The sequence below is a fragment of the Rhododendron vialii genome, chromosome 6a (genome assembly GCF_030253575.1).
Source record: "Rhododendron vialii isolate Sample 1 chromosome 6a, ASM3025357v1".
NCBI lineage: Eukaryota > Viridiplantae > Streptophyta > Magnoliopsida > Ericales > Ericaceae > Rhododendron > Rhododendron vialii.
Genome location: NC_080562.1, coordinates 27,911,005 through 27,924,284, shown reverse-complemented (window position 1 = coordinate 27,924,284; position 13,280 = coordinate 27,911,005). Strand labels below are relative to the sequence as shown.

At 39.6% G+C, this 13,280-nt stretch overlaps 1 protein-coding gene and 1 pseudogene across 3 annotated transcripts in view; one reads left to right on the top strand and one right to left on the bottom strand.

Moving 5' to 3' along the window:
- Nucleotides 1-5,148, top strand: part of LOC131330049 (uncharacterized) — a 58,612-nt gene extending 53,464 nt beyond the window's left edge. The window contains exon 14 of one of the 3 annotated variants that reach the window (XR_009200942.1): nt 4,978-5,148. The gene's annotated coding sequence lies outside the window, so the exon portion shown is untranslated. Of the gene's footprint in view, nt 1-4,627; nt 4,947-4,977 lie in introns of those variants that run through there. The other 2 variants (XM_058363535.1, XM_058363531.1) reach the window with 2 other exon arrangements.
- Nucleotides 5,149-6,539: 1,391 nt separating this feature from the next.
- Nucleotides 6,540-13,280, bottom strand: part of LOC131328574 (probable LRR receptor-like serine/threonine-protein kinase At3g47570) — a 28,887-nt pseudogene continuing 22,146 nt past the window's right edge.

The following is a 13,280-nucleotide window of genomic DNA, read 5'->3' as shown; positions in this document are numbered from 1 at the left end:
TACTTTACTTTATGGATCGAAAGGTGGTCGGGTGGCGGTTTAGTGGCGGCTTTGGTTGAGTTTTTTGAAGAACTCAAATGAACTCAAGAACATGAAGAACAAAGAAAGAACAAAGGAATTCTAGAGAGAAGTTGGAGTAAAGCTTGAAGGTGTGAGTTGAATTGCAAACATGGGGTGCTATTTATAGCCAAAATCTTGGCTCCCTCTCCTCTCACAAGGCCGGCCCTCTCTCTCTCTCTATATCTCCAATGGATTTTGACACATGGCATGCAATCTTTGAAAGATCAAAGCCTAACCCTAGGCTTGCATGGCTAGGATTTGTCCCTGGATGGGTTATGGAAGATTTGTTGGAAGATTTGGAAATAATGGTACAAGATTCTGTGCTAAACAATAATAGAAGTACAAATGGGGAGTTATGTTTGGTTAGGAAGAAGATTTACCCATGGATTTGAAAGATGTAGGAAGATATGGAAGATCAAGGAAGGTACAACCAATCTTCTTCCTTCTTCCTTCCTCCCTCTCTCTCTCTCTCTCTCTCTCTCTCTCTCTCCCTCTCCCTCTTTCTCTCCTAGTACTACATATATATATATATATGCATATATAATAATAAGGTACAAAGTACAAGATTTACAAAATCAAATACCCAATAAAGAATTGCAATTAGGCACATGTTTGACTAAACAAATAGACTAGTGTATAAATGTACTCTAGGAAGATCATGATCTCCCCAATAAATTAATCCAAATGGGTACAAAATCCCAAGATAAAATAATAAAAGAGTACTTTGGAAAACTTAGGTCTTAAAGGCTACTAAGGCTAATAAGTACTTTCAAAATAAAATATTGGTTCTTCATCACATGGGCAATTAGAAAAAATGACTAGTTTAATAAGCCCATGTACTAGTTAAAAGAATAACTCATTTATCCAATGGATAATAAATTCCCTAATATTTATTGTCTAATGGACAATAGCTACTAGAAAACTTTTATAGTAAAATAATCAAAAAGTACCTTAAAGTAATTTTATAAAAGTCTATAATAGTACTTTGTTCAAATCTTTCATTAAACCCTTTTAATATAAAGAATTGGATTTCTATTATCCAATGGATAATAGTTCCCCTAACTTTTATCGTCCAATGGATAAAGAATATAACCAAAATAATAATAAAAGAAAATAATTAAACAATTTCTAGTCTAGGGTTTGAAAAGGTTCAAAAGGTTCAAGATTTATTATGACTAGTCAAATCAACTTTAGTGGAAGGTTCCCTAGTCACATCGGTACCTTATTTGGTCAAAAGACTCTATTACCCAAGGGTCACTAACTTCCCTAACGGTTATTACCCAATGGATAATAATTCTTCTTGCGGTTAATAACCAATGGATAAAAGAGTACAAGTACTTTTTATTTTAAAATAAGATTTTGAAAGACTACATGTACTTTTAGTCAAACATAATAAAAAGTTTATTGTCCAATGGACAAAAATTACCCTAACCATTATGGACCAATGGGTAAAGGCAAAAGATTCAAAAGTTTCAAAAGGTCCAAAATGTTCATCTAGTAACTAGGTGAGTTGGTTGCTTGGTTCCTCCAAGTAGTCAGTTGGAAACTAACTAAATTGGTCAAGTAGGGTTTCTAGTCGAGAGTTAACCAAATGACTAAAATCCAACTACGACGAAAATAAACAAGAAATCATATAGCCACTCAAGAGAAAATAAGTAATTTAAATAAAATTCAAATATTTAACGAAATTTTTATTGACCAAAATTCAGGGGCGTTACATTAATGTTGCCCTTGGTTTGATGTACGATGGTTAGGGATACCTTTATGACGTATAGAATCCCATAGCCATGGCCCGTCCGTTCATTATGGTGCCTCTCTGTATTTCTTATTCGTTTAGTAGAAATCATTCACTCTTATTGCATGTTTCATCGCATTTACATATAGCTTGAGTATAGAAATTCTTACTGGGCTAGTGTAGCTCAACCTATCATTTTCAGGTACATCTCAAGGATTTGACGCGGAGTGCTTGGTGTGCATGCGTGGTTTCATGCCCTTTTGAATGCCATCCTTGTGAAGTGATTCCATCATCTTTTGTATGATCTTTTGTAAAGATGTAATTGTAAATTCATTGAACTCTTTTAACTTCAAATATTATGTAACCTCAAAATCTACTCTTTTAATTAGCCATGGAGTTTGGGTCGTAGTGCCAATGTTGTAAAATTTTAAACTTGGAAACTGGGTTTGTAAATGATCATTTGGAACTCTCTCTCTTTGGGGTATTATCTGTAATATGCGAGGTTCATTTATTGAAATGAATTATTTATTTATGTTGAAAATCGAGGGCGTGACAGTGCAGAATTGTGGTGGTTTTAGTGCCAAATGCAGATTTTTGCCGTAGTAGTTATTGGAATGTAAAACAGGTCACACCTGCACATGATCAAGCTGCAATTCTTGCTCTCATTCCTCCGTTTACTTCAACTTAGAGAACAGTCTTCTTAATCACATGCAACTGAGTAACGATTTCTTTAATATCTGGTCGAATATTCGAGGCTGTCTGGTGATGGTCAACGTTTTTTTGTGCGATATGTTGCTCTGAAGTCTGAACTTGCTCTGAACTTTTTTGTTTTGTGTTTTTGATATACAATAAATGAGCAGAGCTTTTTACCCCTATTTTTTGGAATTGTTCCTGCTTCTACTGTCGTTCTGGATATCTATTGGAAGGAGACGGATGCAGACTCTGATTGGGTAAGCTGCTTAGAATGCCAATTTTTTTTACTATTACTCCCTCCGTCCAAAATTGCTTGCCCTTTTTGGGAAACCGTTCATTTTGCACACAAAAAATAATGTATGCCTTTGTTTAGAATCAACAGTTTTTCGGTGAATAGCTTGTATAGTTGGAACAAGAACAAGAGAGAATGTTATTCTTCTCTTAACCAATTTTTAGATTGGTTTGAGCTTTTCCATTTTTATGGGAGTGTATAGGGCCTTTTTTTTTTTTTTTGTTGGTCTTGTGACCTCTTTTTGTAAACGGATGGCATTCTCTTAATGCCTTCTTTTTAGTGTAATTATTTACTTATAAAAAAAATGTATAAGCATGATTTTTTCCCCCAATTTTTTCCACCAATTTAAAGATCTCATTGAGAAGAAAAACTTGGGCAATTTTTTTTCAAAAGAAATTCTCATAAAAACGTTATTTTTTGCATGCAAAATGCACATTCCCCAAAACAGGCAAGCAATTTGGACGGAGGGTGTGGGATGTGGATATTATTTCTTTCTTTTGGAGTACAAGAATGGCATGCCAATAGGGAACTTAACTTATCATATTTTTTTCTACAAATTTGAATATGAGTGGATTCAAGGACTGGATTGTGCTATGACCTATTGTGCATATTATTTCTTTCATTATGTTGAATTTGAAATTTGTTTTGCCGCTTCCAAAAGTATCAGTGTGGTTGAAATTTCCGATTAAATTAGGTTTCTAGAGTTGTTTTTGTGACATTTTTTGAATTATGTCCCATAGGTTTATGATAACCATGAGTGTTCGAACTATCTGTCTTGAATTATAAAGCTACGCTATTAAGGGATGTAAACCACTTTTTGTTGATACTTGAGTGATAAACAGATATTTTAACGCCTTGGAAGTCTTCAACCACAGGATCTCCCAGTCAGCAGTTAAAACATTCAAAATCACTTCCCACAGATGATGATTTAAGAGTAGCATCTGTCCCTGGAGCTGTTGAACCATGAGCATGTAATTCGTTGCTTTATCTCTTCTATGTAGGTTTGAGTTATTATTTGCCATGGTTTAAGATATTAGACCTAGAAAACTTATTTGCTGCCAAGATTTCCTGCAGCAGAAAACTTTATTCGAGGAAGATCTTAAAATATCAGATTGGATGACCAAGTTCTGCTTCGATTTTCACCAAAGAGCTCTGACTCATCTTATTACTTCAGTGATATGGTAATTGATGTTTGTCATCCACTCAGATTGGATGACCAAGTTCTTCTTACCTTTCTTAACAGATAGGCGATACTCTTACTTTCTTCAATGAAGAAGGGTCAAGGAGATGCCTTGAGGTAATTTTCATTGACTCACATTGGCCTGTTGTTTTGTGTAATTTATGCCTCTCTAGATTTGACTAGAAGTACACTGTGTTTCAGCTTTCAATAACTCTGGAAATGTCTGAGACTATAAATCGCGGTTTTGTCCACCCTTCTAGGAGACATTCCTCAACAATTACAAAGGTATACTTTCGACTCGAAGCTGTGATGCTTAAAATGATCGCGCATACACCATCCTCTTCTGCTAGAGGGAAGAGACAAGTGCAAGTGGGTGCTTCCAATAACTGTACATGCACCTCCTGTGGGGACTCCAGGAATTCACACATGCAGTGAGAGGCCTGTGACTTTGGAACCCCTGTGGCTTTGTACTTAAAGGTAACCAGAATATATCATCTGTTGTATCTTTATGTTCAATTCACTGTCTCTGTGTGTGTGCGTGCTATGAACAGTGGCAGAGGAGACTAATTGAGCCGTTAGATTCTTGAACTTTTCTATTTCACTTTTCTTACCCAAGTACAGCCTTAGGGTAAGCAATGGAAAATGATTTTTATTGTTGCAATCGCAGGTTTGCCAAGACTGCTGTTTAGCACCATGGTAAAACGTCCTGATGTTTCGTTGACTGATTGAGGACTCTCTTTCGGATGCATACTACCACCAAGTGCAAGCTCTCCCAGAATTGCTGATTTAGCATTGGAACACCCTGATTTAAGTGGTTAACTTAGTTGTTTCCTCCTGAGTTCTACTCAAATGCAAATCGGCCAGCCACGGTAATTGTAAGAGAAGAAAATGGGAGAACGCAGACAATGCAACGTCACGTTCTTAGTCGGAGAGTTTAATTTTCTGTGAAGATGCTGTCTTCGATCAGCTGCAACCTTATTGATTCTACATCCAAGCTTTCTGGGAACTGCTTAAAAGTTGTTTTCAATTTCCCCCCGTATGCAGTACTAGGGATTTTCTTTGGTGTGAAATATCCTTCAAGACTTGCAACAATATGACACTCAGTAAGATTAGAATTAGCGTTGTTTTATGTTGTATCAGTGGCCATTAATCAGTATTTAGTTGGGTTTTAGTTTGAGAAGTCACTTAATAATACAGGCGCGTGGCATTTCGTATTCTGTATACATGGATTGAAGGGTGTACATATAGTCAAGAGACGCACATGGACTTTGTTCTGCTGTTTGGTTGATGGATACGTTAAGAATTCATCACATTCTGTTTAAAATATGGTTTTTGTTAGAGTAGAACAACAAAAAGGAGCTTAGTTGGCATAATCCACAGCCTTCCGTTTGAGCTCCATGAGAGGCGGTTGGTTGGGGTTCAGGGCTATGGGTAGCCTCTGAACCTCTTGTGAACTAACTTTTTATCTCGATAATTCCCGATGTATACAATATTGGTAAAAAAATAAATAAATAATATTCCGGTTGGATAGGAAATAAGGTTTACTTTGGTTTGATTTCATTTGGGTAGGAGCAAAGGGAATTGCAGATCCTAATTTGGATAGTTTTTAAGGGAAAATTTCAAAAGAAACCTTAAACTTTCAGTTGATTCGCAAAAAAACACTTGAATTTTAACTAATGATAAAAAGATACATGAACTTACCATTTCATTAACAATTAGGCTGCCATTGTCCAATTCTGTCAATTTGTAATAGATGGAGCTAACGGAAGGCGTTAACTTTCCTCTTTTTTTTTTATAAAAAAATTACTTTTTGAACTCTTTTTTTTTGGTAGTAAATAAATATAAAATAAATTTATTTTTTTACTATTTATCAAAAATTATTTTGATCCTATTTTTTACTATTTACAAAAAATAACTTTATGCTCCTTTTTTTCCCCTTCCAATTTTAACTCCTCTCTCTCTCTCTCTCTCTCTCTCTCTCTCTCTCTCTCTCTCTAACTTTTTACTTCTAAAAATTACTCTTAACACTTTTTTAGTTGTAAATAAATATACAATAAAGTTCTTTTTTTTTACTATTTTTTAAAAAGTACTTGAACACCCATTTTACTTTCAAATTACCCCCTCTTCTCTCTCTCTCTCTCTCTCTCTCTCTCTCTCTCTCTCTCTCTCTCCTGAAATTGGGGCTAGGGCTTTGGCGGTTGGAAGTAGAAAGTAATTTTGAATTTTTGAAATTGGGGCAGAGAGAGAGAGAGAGAGAGATTGGGGCTAGGGCTTTGGCGGTTGGAAGTAGAAAGTAATTTTGAATTTTTGAAATTGGGGCAGAGAGAGAGAGAGAGAGAGAGAGAGAGAGAGATGTAAAATTTGAAAATAAGAAGTTATTGTTTTAAACAATAAAAAATAGTTTGTAATTTTTTGCTACTGCCTCGGAGTTCAATGCTTATGTTGCAATTCCTCAATATCTATTTGGGCTTTGTTCTCACTCATCTGGCCCCTAACCCACTATGGGTCAGTAGTAAATTTTAAACGTATAGAAAGCTATTTGGTTCACAAGGGGAAAACCTTGAACATATATACTAGAATTTTGGTGACAAGAAACATTTACTTTTTGCTCATTAGCTATTAGAGACCCACTTGACATGTAAGTCTTATAATACATTTAAATGAGAGAATTCTCATGCTTGAAACAAACTAAAAACATGAGAGGAACATAAACTTAAAACAAACAACATAAATTGAACAACAAACTAGCATCTGTAATGCGTACCCAAATCAATATGGAGCAATATCACAAATTAAGTTGTGGTCTCAACAGATACCTTCAAGACCCACCAAACCTCAAGCACCTATATATGAGGGAAGAAGGAAAATTAGTTATTGAACAAGTTTGATGAGAGAAAATCATAATAACTTACAGAATATATATATATATATATATATATATATATATATATATATATATAACTTTGGTCGAAGATGCAACAGCTTGGAAAATTGGTTGATTTTGTGCGCATAATTGAATATATACATAAAAGCGCTAGTAAGGTTTGTTTATCGTGAGAATTGGAATGTGGCATTAGAGTTCCAACTTTGTTGTCTCTTCACTATTGTTTTGAAAAATACTTACACTGAGGTTCCAGACTTCTAGATTCCTAGTAGAATTTATAGATTCTTAAGGTTGAATTAGAAATTATGGAAATCCTACGTTTTGTTCATAGCTGCAGATCACGTGAGAGCTACGTATTAATTTGAATTGACGAAAAGAGCAGATGAAAACATTATGGTTGTTAGGAACTCGGGTGAAGTTGAACAAAACTAAACGTTTATGTAAGTAATAAGCTACAACTGAAACAACCGATGTTTTGTTGGCGAGTGCAGCTTTTTTTCCTCTAGTAGCTATCGGAGTGTATAAGGGGTTCATACCTGCACATGATCAAGCTGCAATTCTAGCTCTCATTCTTCTGTGCACTCCAACTCCGAGATAAGAGTTCTTAATCACATGCAAATGAGTAACTATTTCTTTGATATCCGGTCGATCACTTGGTAGTTCTTTTGAACAAGCTATTCCCACTTTAAGAATTGAAGTCAAGCACTCCTGAACTTCGTTAAAGCTAGCCAGGCTTTGATTCTGAGAGCTGTTGCTTGAGCTTGCCTCACCCATTACTACTTGTTGAAACAGTGTTGGATCAACAATGTTTGCTACTTGTTCAGCCATAGCCATCTTAACAAAGTTGTGGAGAGTCAGACTACCCGCGAACATGATATCTGTTGGTCTCTTCCTTGTGACCATCTCCAATAAGAGAATACTGAAATTGTACATATCACCCGACGTTGATACTTGATTTCCCATGCCATACTCTACAATTCATCCATCATATAGATAAAAAAAATATTACAAATTAATCTGCTTGATAATTAGCCTCTCAAGCAATAGTAAAGAAACATCAGCAAACATCTCTTCTTTGCTGGAATAACGACATTTGGTTTTGCTTGTGTCATCTGAAATGCCTAATTTGAATTACGCTAGATTCGTTCACTTCGATTTTGTTTGGGTAAATGTATATTCCATTGAAAAGCCTTAACCAAACATATAACAAAAGCCAAGGGTTATACCCGTGCATACAAGAAGGAACCCTTAATTATCAGAGCATCAAAACAAAGAGAACTGGGATGATCAAAATTCTTAAGAGAACTGGGATCTAAATTCCTTTTAGTAGGCTATTACCTAACCATAGCCCCTCATCATAGCCCCTTAATAATCAGGTTCGGTTGCGGGTTCTTGGAAACTTGGCTCTCCTTTGGAATGACTCGGTCTCGCTCCGGTTTGACCTGTGGTACTCACGTAATAAAGAAATTAAAAAGTCTATCTCCATTGCAATACTTTCTGAAAGATAGTAACAGAAACCTACTTAGACTGTATTTTTTGAATGCTGGTTAATACTACCAAGTAAGCTATTATAATTTCTTGACGTTAGCACGTGGCCCATTTGTGGTGAAAATATTCCCTAACCCAAGTGAATTACGAATTACACAAAAGACGATAGCAAAATGTTTACAATACAATTGTTGGTTATTCATTTCTTAGGCTAATGTGTCTTGGCAATAACGAAGAAAGAAACTCCATCTCCATTTCAAGAAACAATCTATACACTTTCTGCTCAACTCAACTGTATGTAATACTTTTGAACGCAAAATGATGCAGTGACGAGTAAAACAAAAGAACCAACAGCTTTTTTTCAGTGTATGGGTTACCGGATTAAATCTGAAAAAGAAACATGAAATGAGTCTAAGGGAAACATTTACCTGGTGCTCCATAACCGGATGACACATGTAAGCCAATAGAACTTGATTGATTTGCAGAAGAAATACATGTTGCCTTTTTTTTCAGCTAGCACGTTGGTTGCTCCTCTTGGCAGGATTCGATCTTGAATATGTCACAAGAAAGTCGGTGAAAGGGCGAGCTATTCCTGAGTTTTTGGCTGATCACCTTGTGGATGGACCGGAAGATGCAGATTTTGTGTTCCTAGATGAGGAAGTGCTAACGGTTGTTGAAGACGTTTGGACTCTTTACTTCGATGGGGCGGCCAATCAGAAAGGATTTGGGATCGGGGTCTTGTTAGTCGCCCCTGATGGTTCTCATATTCCGCTTGCATTCAAGCTTAATTTCGATGTTACAAACAACCAAGCTGAATATGAGGCCTATATCGTGGGTATGGAGGCTGCACTCACGCTCGGCGTAGAAAAGCTCGAAGTCATCGAGGACTCTAACCTCGTTGTATCTCAAGCCAATGGGGACTGAAAAGTGCGTGAAGAAGGGTTGAAGCCTTACCATCATAATTTGGAAGGACTAATTCCTCGTTTCAACAAAGTGGCTTTCACCCACATCCCTCGTTTGAAGAACCGATTCGCTGATGCGCTCGCAACCTTGGCTTCCATGGTTGAGTTACCTTTGGGAGTCAAACTACGTCCAATCTTAATTGAGCAGCGGGACTGCCCCGCTTATCAATATGTCAACGGGATCGATGATGTTGATGATGGCCTGCCCTGGTACCATGACATATGGAACTTTGTCGAGAGTGGCTCGTATCCGGCCGAGGCCTCTAAAAGGGATCAGATTGCATTGCGGAGGATAGCTGCCTAGTACATTATTTGTGGGGGAAAGTTATATAGGAGATCTCATTGCGGAATGCACAAGCTCTGCGTCAACGGTACTGAGGCCATCAGAATCATGGAGGATATCCACGAGGGAGTCTGTGGCCCTCATATGAGCGGCGTCATGCTCGCTAGGAAGATCTTGCGCCAAGGCTACTTCTGGTCTACTATGGAATCTCAGTGTGTGGATTACGTGCGGCGATGTCACAAATGCCAAATTCATGCAAATCTAATGCATGTGCCACCCTGTAACCTATTTGGCATGGCTTCGCCTTGGCCTTTCTCTGTATGGGGTATCGACGTCGTCGGCATGGTCAGACCGTCCGCTTCGAATGGTCATAGGTTTATCCTTGTGGCAATAGATTATTTTACCGAATGGGTTGAGGCCGAATCTTATAAAACCCTGACTGCGGTTCAAGTTGCTCATTTTATCAGGAAAAACATCATCTACCGGTATGGGGTCCCGCAAGCATTCGTATCTGACAATGGGAGTCATTTCAAAGGCAGGGTCCTGGAGTTGTTCGAAGAATTCAAGATCCAAATCCATCACTCAACGGTCTATCGCCCTCAAACGAATGGAGCGATTGAAGCGGTCAACAAGAATGTTGAGACAATCATCAAAAAGTCTGCAGAGTCCGCCAGGGACTGGCACGAGCAACTGCCTTTAGCTCTTTGGGGTTATTGAACATCGATTCGAACGTCAACGGGTGCGACCCCCTACTCCTTGGTCTACGGGATGGAAGCGGTTCTCCTTATAGAGCTAGAGGTGCCATCTTTGAGGATCATGGTGGAATCGGAGCTCTCTCAGAATCTGAATGGCTCAGTGTAAGGTTTGTTAAGCTCATGCTTTTTGATGAGAGGAGGCTTCGGGCTTGTATCATGTTCAGGGGTATCAACGGAGAATCGCCCGAACATTCAACAAAAAGGTGAAATCTAGAGACTTGGTCGAAGGGGACATGGTCACAAAGGAGATTCGAGCACCAGTTTTTGACCGCCGCGGCAAATTCCGACCTAAGCGTTTTGGACCTTACATCATCAAGACCATCCTTTCTGGGGGAGCGGCTCAGCTCATCGATCTCGACGACAATGAATTCAACTCTCTGGTTAACCTGGATCAACTCAAACGGTACTACCCCTGAGAGAAGCTCGCTGGGCCGAAAACCACAAGGGTGGGCGGTTCCAAGCAAAAATTAGAGCAAGCCTGCTAGACCGAAAACCTGAGAAGGCGGTTTAGGCAAAAATAAATAGGCATCAATCAAAGCTCGCTAGGCTGAAAACCCGAATTGGCGGCACTAGGCAAAATTTAGAGCGTAAAAGGAGAGCTAAAATACTCGAGTGAACCTTAGCATGAACTACATGCTGACCTGATTCCCTGAAAGGGGATACGTAGGCAATCTTTCTGTGAGATTCGGTCATAATCCATCAACTTGATCCACGGTTGCCTATTACGAGAAGTTAACCCGATTCTTGGGTGGCGCAGAGGTTCAACACTTGAATACAAAAGGGAAAATTTTCAAACTTTCATTTTTATTCAAATTATAACTTCTATTACACAGGCTGAGCAGTCTTAAAAAGAGTTAAGCATAGAAACAGAATAAAGTGCTCGAGGCCTTAAACAGGCTCACGGTTTATTCTAGATCATCAGGGTTCGTCAAAAGTCAGTCATTGTTTTGCCTGCTTGCAACTTCCCTTCTTAGCCATACTTGGTGCATAAGTTCTGTGCTGAAGCCTGGGTAAGCTCCCCCGAGTTGCCTCAGACCCCAATTGTGCTCATATCCTCTCAAATTTCGGGCAGTGAAGGCAGAGATTTGGAAGTCTTCAATCCCAGCTCGATGAAGCCCTTGGCTCATTCCTAACTGACGAAGGATGCGTCTAGGGATGTAGAATGTGAAAGCGGTCAGCCCAGCGATCACTACTCTCTCAAAACCTGCAGAACTCAAGGCCATGTCTGGAATGTTTAAGGCATCGTGCCGCCACGTGATTTCATTTGGCAACATTTCTCATGAATGTGTACCATTGATGCGCAGACATTTCCGAGTAGATCATGCCTTTCTGGTGCATTCGACCGGGCAAATGAGGCCAATTTGCTTCCGGTGCTGTGAGCAATCCCAATTTGTCAGACAGCCAAAGCTGCATGAGTGGAAAAACAAGTGAGAAGTCATATAAAGCTTGAGAGGAAAAGACACGTAAGAAGCTTCTATATAACCTTAGCCGAGAGATGAGGTAAAAACAGAACGTGAGAAAACCGAAAAGGTGAGCTGAGTGAGAGTTAACCTACAGTAGGAGTGGACTACCACCGAACACGTCTGTTTGGCCCGTAGAAACTAAATCCAAACCCATGAGTGTCTCCGCCAGGACCAGTGGCACCACATTTCTTCGGGCGCCCATTTGAGCGGCGACGCTCACTAACATGGGGTTAACTTGCCCATTTGGAGACACCAACAAATAAGCAGCTCGCACGTTAATTGCCAGAGCAAATCGGTGCCGAGCCTGCACGGCTATGTCCTCTACATCCCCCTCTGGCCCATACCATTCCATCAAGCGCATGATGTTGATTTGCCCTCCGGTTAGTAAACTTTCGGCCGCTCCCCGGGTAATGCCAAGGCTTGATTGTAGGAGCTTTGGCATGCTTTTCCTATAAGGCGGCACGACGATAACGCTCGAGGCGACTCCTTGGAGGTATGCTTGGAATTCCTCCACGGTGGGGCACAACTCATTAACCCCAAACCTGATCACGTGAACCTCTGGATCCCAGAATTGTAGGGCTGCCCTCAGAAATTCAGGACGGACCCTCACATTGCGGAGGAAACGAAATGCGGCCAGCCCGTGAAACCGAAATGACAGCCAATCTCCGGCGACAAAGGCCGTGAGCCATGGGCTAATCAAGACCGGAAGGTTATTTGCCATTTTGTTTCTCGTAGGACTCTCAAACTGTGGGAGGGATGTTTTCCATTAGCAGAGTGTTGGCCTCTTTATAGACAGAATGCATAGAGTACTGTCCTTTCCCAGTGCAAATATCCATACAACGTGGCATCCTCTTCTCCAAAGTGAAGACATCTCTGCACTGTCCCTGAAGTACTCTGAGCAGTCGAAGGGTGATGACAAGGCTTGGTCGTTCTAAAAATCAGAAACGGTCAAATAAAGGTGGCCTGGCACGGTCCAATCATCGCGCGATGCTCTCATTCCCTCTCGCGAGTGACCAGCATCTCTCCATCGCGCGACACACTCACTCCCTCGCGCGATGGTTCGCCCTGCAATTTGACAGATTACACCAGCTACTGTCCAATTTTGGTCGCCTCATATTCCAAGGGTTCTTTTGCAACTTTTATGATTCCAACAAGTCACTACAAGCATACGTAACCATATCCAAGTGTCGGATTTGAGAAATTGCGTTTAACGAAGTTTTTGAGCCCTCGACAGCCCGTTTCAAGTCCAAATAACCATTTCGGGGATTCGAAACTCAGTTCAAGGGTTCCAACTATTTTCTCTCAAGCCGTACGGGTCATTTTGACCTAATATGACTGTACAGAGGTGTCGGTTTCCGTCCGGGACATGATAGAGTCATCTTTTTCCATCTTGTGTCCGTTTTGTGTCTTTTGTAAACATTTCCGGTTAAGTTTGCATTTTGGGATGTGTTTCTCAAATTCGCCAACTCTTGCAGGTCATTTTGC